Below are 6,676 nucleotides of genomic sequence, written 5' to 3'. Positions count from 1 at the left end.
TCATGCCTCCACCATCCCTTTGGGATTAGGGAAATCCCCTCCTTAGATTATCCAAATCTATTGTACAAGGCACTCCTTATATGATTAGTCTCTCACACTTGTGATTCTACCACCGGTCTCTCACTCGTGTGATTCCACCGATCGTATACCGATCTTCCTCTCGAGGATTCTACTGCGTGTCTCTCCCTTGAGAGATTCTATCGGGATAGTGGTTCGGGCTATCGGGAGTAAACCGGAATTGTATCGGGTTGTGTTGCGTGCGTTCGCCGTGTTCTTCCTCTCCCCCGCCTTTCCCTCGGTCAATTCGTGAGATCGGGCAACCCACGTGGCCTTAGGCCGCATCAAGTAGCAAGTTTGCTTAGCCACAAATAAGGCACGCACATGTACGAAGGCTAGGATCAGCAAGTAGGGCAAGTGGGCAAGAGGCAAATTAGAATGTGCAAGGAGATAACCTGCAAGGGATAACTAACGAAGCTGCAAATGATAAGTTGCAGGAGATAAACCTGCAACTTGAACTTCTTGTTCAAGTGTTCACACATTGGAGAGAAGTAGAGGAGCTCATCCATGATGCTCACTAGTAGTATAAATATGCATCCATTGTATCACTTCAACACCAAAGCAGTAACCAAGTGAGTGAAGAAAAACGCAACTCTCTTATGCTGCACAATACTGCTCGTGTCATTCAGTTCTATTTGAGTCTGTGTGTGTTCACTATATGTGTGAGTATCAACAACTCTAAGTAGTAGAGCTGTCCATTGGTATCAGAGCAACCTGGGAGATGTCAGGCGATCGTCACATAGCCGCGGCACCACCACCTCTCTAGCAGTAGCTGCAAGGGGCTGGAGGCGGACGTGGTTGTTGCTAGCGGCGTACGGCGTTGCTACAAGGAGTGGCCGGAGTTGCTGCAAGGGGCTGCCGGAGTTGCTCCCCTAGCACGGTGGCGAGCGATAGAGGACTAGAGGCGATGGTGGCGCCGCGAGGCATGGCGGAAGGTGCTGTCGGCGACGGCGCTGCTATCGACAGCTGCGAGCAGTTGCTAGCGCTGGCCGGAGGTGCTGCGAGCGGCGGGTGAGTTAGCCGCTAATTGTGGCCGGCGAGGCTGCCTGTCGGCGAGATTCACCGGAGTACTGAGGGACGGCAGTGGCAGCGGTGGGTAGGCGCGTCGCGTGCGTCGGTGTGGTTGTTGTGTGTTGAGTTTGCCCGTGTGAGTTCCTTTTGTTGGCTTGAGCAGAAACCCACGACGATTGGAGAGAGAACGTGAAGTTGGACGATCAGACGGTCAAGTCCACTTTGATCCGACGGATGCGGACCTGGGGGATTGTTGATTTGATCCCCCGAGGGACGCTCAGCTCTCCCCATATATAAAAGCTGACCCCATTTACTTGAAGGAGATTGTTTTGGTTACTGTTACTTCCACATTTCCTCCAATCAACCTTAGGCACTTTAGTATTTTACACTGTTCATGCGCCATAGTTCATCCATCTGTTTCCGTTAGAAATTTCTGGATTGGGCCAGGACTCACTCGTGCTGGTTGGGCTATGATACGTTTCCTTTACACCACTTTGACAGGAAGCCTTCTTCCTCTCTCTCCTCATGCTCTCGAAAATTCCCCCAACCTCTTTCTGTTTCCACCATTGTACGGTGGCTTCTTTTTCTTGCCATCCAGGGGTATATATGATGCCCCCCACGGGGGCCTCACAGCCTATCCACGATAGGGAACCAGCCCGCGCCGTTCGATCTTGGTTTCAGCCCCGCGTCGATCCGGGCCGCTCGTGTTTGGAACAAAACCGAAACCGACGAAACCTAGCCCCAAGGCCCAATCTCCTCGCTTCGTCCTCCCCAATCGGCTGGCCTCCTCCTCCCCCAATCGCAGTTGTTGCCGCCGCCGCCCCCACGTCGATCCCAACCGCGCCTGCGCCCGTCGCCGCTGCCGGCGACGAAGGTCCCAGATCGCGCCCCATCCACGTCGTGTGTGCCTCGTGGTCTTCTCCATCGAGACAGCAAGCCGCCTCTCTCCCAATCCCCGCACGCGGCTGTCTCCCCAATCCCCTCCCTCATGGATGGTGATAGGCGAAGCCGCACCGCGTCGCAAGAGGGAGCCTGGAGCGGCGAAATCAGCTACGTCGACGAATCGAGCGTGGCCGCATCTCGTGTGGTCTTCCTCTTACGTCCCAGTCTGAATCTCCTCATGAACACGTGAGGAAGGTGATACTGACGCGGGCGCCGCCGCAGTTCCCTTCCCTGGAAGCCTACAGCTCCACGGGTCCTGCTCGATGGCCGTGCTTGTCTCGTGCCTGTGGGCTGGGCGCCTGAAGCAGGGCAAGGCAGAGCATGCCGTGGCCTATGAACTTTGCTATTTTTCAGGTATTCTGTATTCTATATAGCTCTGTATGCTTTGCGGTAAAATATCAGTTAGATCGGTTCACTGGACAGCGGATGTGGATGCTGCCCTTTGCAGGTATCAGGAAATGGAATCAGCTGATGTTTGCAAGCCATGCCCGACATAAGATTGTATTTCTTGGTGTACTGTAACCGTAGAGGATTGGTTGATCAAGGACTCATGTAAGACTTCGTCGTTTTCTTGTTAGATCTAATATTATTCTATTTGCACGAGCATATTTATCAGAAAAATAGTTATACATGAAATAGAACTCTTGACTTACTGTGTTGTGAAAGTGCATCTTACTTTCTACATTAAATTAGACTTCCACTTGTTTATGGTATGTCTCATTTCACTGTCGGTATTACAAAATTAATCATGAAAATGAATATGAGTTGAACCCAAACCATAAAGCACAACACACGTGTTATCTATCTCCTTGGGCAAGCTGAAATACTAGCTGATGCTAAAGCTTTTATAAGTAATTCAGTCTTCCATAATTAAACTAAAGGGCAGTTTTTGTGCCGATGCCTGGGCCAGGTGACCAAGAGCAATGGTGTTGTCGAGCTGCTGGACAAGTGAGATATTTTATGTCTTCACAACCGTATTGTCGAATATAACTTATGGTAGATCATCTTTGTCTGATAAAATGTTGAAGATAAATATGACTAGAAGGAGAAGAAGGACGTCCAAACCTTTTGGTATGGCTATCACTAGAAAATACTCTTTTTTTTAGTTCTCAGATAACTTCGTGTTTATTACTATGGAATGTGATATTTCTCTGGTTTGCTTATAGACTTCAAAATGGTCGATGCTAGCTTGTTGAATGCGTTTTCTTAAGTGAAGTTTCAGTTGATGTCTCCGGGATGGTGGTGATGCGAAACTGTGATCTCTAACTATTTCTATAAATGTCAGGTGTAAAAGACTATTGATAGGATGACAATAGGAGGACAAGAGATGCCGCATTACCTCCTCGGCCTCTTCTTCGGCAAGGATCTGCAGGTTCTCTTTGTCTTTGGCAAGTAACACTGACATGTTTATCATAGCCACATGCAGTGTTATACATCTAAGAAATTATTTTAATTAGAAAAAAACACTACTTTTTATAGTGCTATTGTCGGCCCAGTAATTGCGCCTTTCAACTTCTGACACATACTATTCCTTGGCATGCTTATTATTGACCAGCATGGATTTAGCGTTACATTGGTTATTGGGAATGCATTTATTTGGTGCCCTAAAAATTCAAGATTTATCGCATACCTTCATCGCTTATTTTCTTTCTGCCCAAAACAGTACTCGGTTAGCTGACATGTGCCGATTTGTGTGTAGCACACCAGACAGGTGGTTGTTCTTAAGTTTACCTCTCTGATAGTGCTTCTCATGTTTCTCCATGAACATCGCTGATCTATAAGTTTTAAGATGGATTTTGCAAAATGACATACTATATTTGATAGCACATTTTCATGGCCATCCTAATTTATTTTCTTGGTGCATTCTCTATTAATACTCAAGGTGACGTGACTTCTTGAGAGTACATAAAAAATACCACGCGGGTTCCAACTACTTGGCAATAGAATTTCTATCTGAATTTATTTATCTGTGTGGGGTTTTAAAAGGTTATGCTAGGCCCATTAAAAAGTTCATGTATTACAATGAGATCGCTGGAATCTCAGTTGATGCACACCCTTTTTATTTACTTATCTCTGGATCACTGGCTTGCGACAACTTTTCAAATAACAAGAGGGATTTCTCTGAAATCTGCATTTTCTTTCTTTAGGTAGCGGCTTTTGAAGAGAACAGCAGTCTTTGGACTGAGCTAATATACGCCTGAGTCAAAGGATTCAGTTCATGCCTCTTAGTGTTGTTGTTTCATTTATGCTAGCTTCATTAACATGCAGCTAGAACAACAACAGCTAGAACAACAACAGAGGCACAAGGTCTGTATTTCTATTTTGTGTAGAGTTTATTCAGTTCAGCTCATCGGTGGATGCTGACCTGACTGCTAATATTCTCTCTTATGACTCATTTATTTCTGGTGGACTTGTAGCATGATGAAGACACTCGAGAGACCTGCAATAACTCTCTTATGTCTCCTCCGGCGCCCCAAACATGCAGCTAGAACAACAACAGAGACACAAGGTCTGTACTTTTATTTTGTGTAGAGTTTATTCAGTTTAACTCATCAGTGGAAGATGCTGACCTGACTGCTGATATTCTCTCTTATGACTCATTTATTTCCCCTGGACTTGTAGCATGATGAAGACACTCGAGAGACCTGCAATAAGTGTGCGAACCTTGGTGGAGACGAGATAATGGTAGTGTGATTCAGATTTGAGGAAACACCGTGTGACTTGCTTCTCTTCCGTAGATGTTTACGCATGATATTCTCTGCGAAAACTTGATTTTTTTATGGTTTGAGTTAATTGATGGTAGATTGCTATTGTTTGTACATATGTTTGTTATGCACTTACCGTTTACTCATGATATAGTTTTAACTCTCAAGCATGGTTAATATAGTGTTCGGAGAAGATGAGAAAGGATCATTTCTCTTAAATGTTTCACCAAGGTACATGGGTGCAACTTTGTTGTATTGAACATGATTCATTTGCATTGGTTTATCTTTGGGTGATGCAGGCCCTAATCATATTTACATTTCCTTTCCGTTGTCGCTTTTAAAGACCATGCTGCGATGGCCGACAATGTATTGCCTATGTAGATGATAATTTTACCGTTCCTTGATTTTGTTGCTCTCGGCAAAATCAACAACTGTTAATTTCTATATTATATATATTCCTCTGGTTATTTACTGTGGTTTGTGATGATTTGTAAAACCTAAAAATTATTAGCATTTCCCTATCTATACATGGGTCTTACGGGATCATGTGCCAAGGCGGACCCAATCTGTATTTTTTTCTTTAGGTAGCGGCTTTTGAAGAGAACAGAAGTCTATGGACTGAGCTAACATACATATGAGTCAAAGGATTCAGTTCATGCCTCTTACTATTGGTTTTTCATTTATGTTGGCTTTATTAACGAGAATCAGTAATGTATTATTTTCATCATCTTCTGTACAATAGATGTTGATGATTCATCTTCAGATATATGTTCGTTTTTGGGACCAGACTACCAATTCAATAGGCTGCTAGATGGACTGGAAACCAGATATGGTAAGGCCTCCAAGATACGTGTTGTTATTTATACATATTTGTTCGCCATGCATTGTCGGATGCCAAATGTTTTCATGCTAATTTTTTTTGTGCTTGTCGCAGTTTTCTCTGCCATTTCAGGTCCATTGCGTGCCTAATGCTATCTCCTTGTGGACCCTGGCAGGGAAATATCCTAGGATGCATCTTGCTGAATTTATCAATTTTATTCTATTTGAAAACGTGGTATGCTTCACCAAGCCTTTGACATGTCAAAAATACTCTGCTATTTTGATCATACTTGCTATTTTGATTTATCTGGGGTAGCTATGATCTATTATTAATATATCCTGGTATATGTGCTCCCCCTCTAGGTTATGCTTGACAATTATGCATCATATCAATTTATGTTATCTCAGATGTTGGATTTTATAAATAGCGCTCTTAATAGCCTTTGTGGATGCCTGTCACCTAATGTTTCTAACTATTAGCGGTAAGGGTTATTGCATTTTTCTTAAGTTGGCCTTCATAGTAATACACTTTCTCCATTAAGAGAAAAATATAGGTAGTACTGAGACTGACCTCAAAATAGAAATTAGCTTTCCTAGGTACTTCATCTTTCAACCTTTCCATTTGGTAGGAATATTATGTTCAGGGTTCACAGATGGTTCTTCATTCTTGGCTTGGGTTGAACTTGCTCTTTGTTATTAGGCTGCTTCTTTTAGGGTTAATGTGTGAGTTCCTCTTTTCAATTTAGTACATTCACCCTGTGTGTAAATGTTTTATTTATTTGTTGTCTGTCCTCTTCCTTTAACTCATCTCTAGCATGAAGAGCTTGCTCGCCACTATTGCTTCCAGTTAGGATGGAGCATTTGGGTTGTTATGCATGTATGATTGTTTTCTCTTTATGTTGTGCATTTCAACTGTGGTAGTTTGGAGTGTGCTCGTTTATTTAGCTGCATATACTTGGCAGGTTATGAAAGTAATTAAATATATTCTTCAAAATCAAGATCTGGGCATGCTTCTTTTGCTTGTATCAGCACACATTTGTTCTAATTATATTTTGTTGTGCTTTCTACTGCTTTTAGTGCAGTTTAATTTCATAGAAAGTAAGCACATTTAAGCATGTTAACCTCTTCTTTTTCTTAGATGC

At 43.5% G+C, this 6,676-nt stretch overlaps 1 long non-coding RNA gene across 2 annotated transcripts; it reads left to right on the top strand.

Annotated features, from left to right (window-relative positions):
- The first annotated feature begins 2,267 nt into the window (after positions 1-2,267).
- On the top strand, positions 2,268-5,068 carry LOC124671228. 2 transcript variants are annotated; one of them, XR_006992680.1, is made up of 7 exons: positions 2,268-2,364; positions 2,459-2,562; positions 2,921-3,081; positions 3,296-3,382; positions 4,158-4,317; positions 4,428-4,519; positions 4,633-5,068. It is a non-coding gene; the product is annotated as an uncharacterized LOC124671228 (long non-coding RNA). The 2 variants fall into 2 exon arrangements; XR_006992681.1 differs by lacking the exon at positions 2,921-3,081.
- Positions 5,069-6,676: the final 1,608 nt, after the last annotated feature.

Source organism: Lolium rigidum, chromosome 1 (assembly GCF_022539505.1).
Source record: "Lolium rigidum isolate FL_2022 chromosome 1, APGP_CSIRO_Lrig_0.1, whole genome shotgun sequence".
Lineage (NCBI taxonomy): Eukaryota > Viridiplantae > Streptophyta > Magnoliopsida > Poales > Poaceae > Lolium > Lolium rigidum.
Note: the sequence above shows the minus strand (reverse complement) of the source record. Positions and strands in the feature narration are given on the sequence as shown.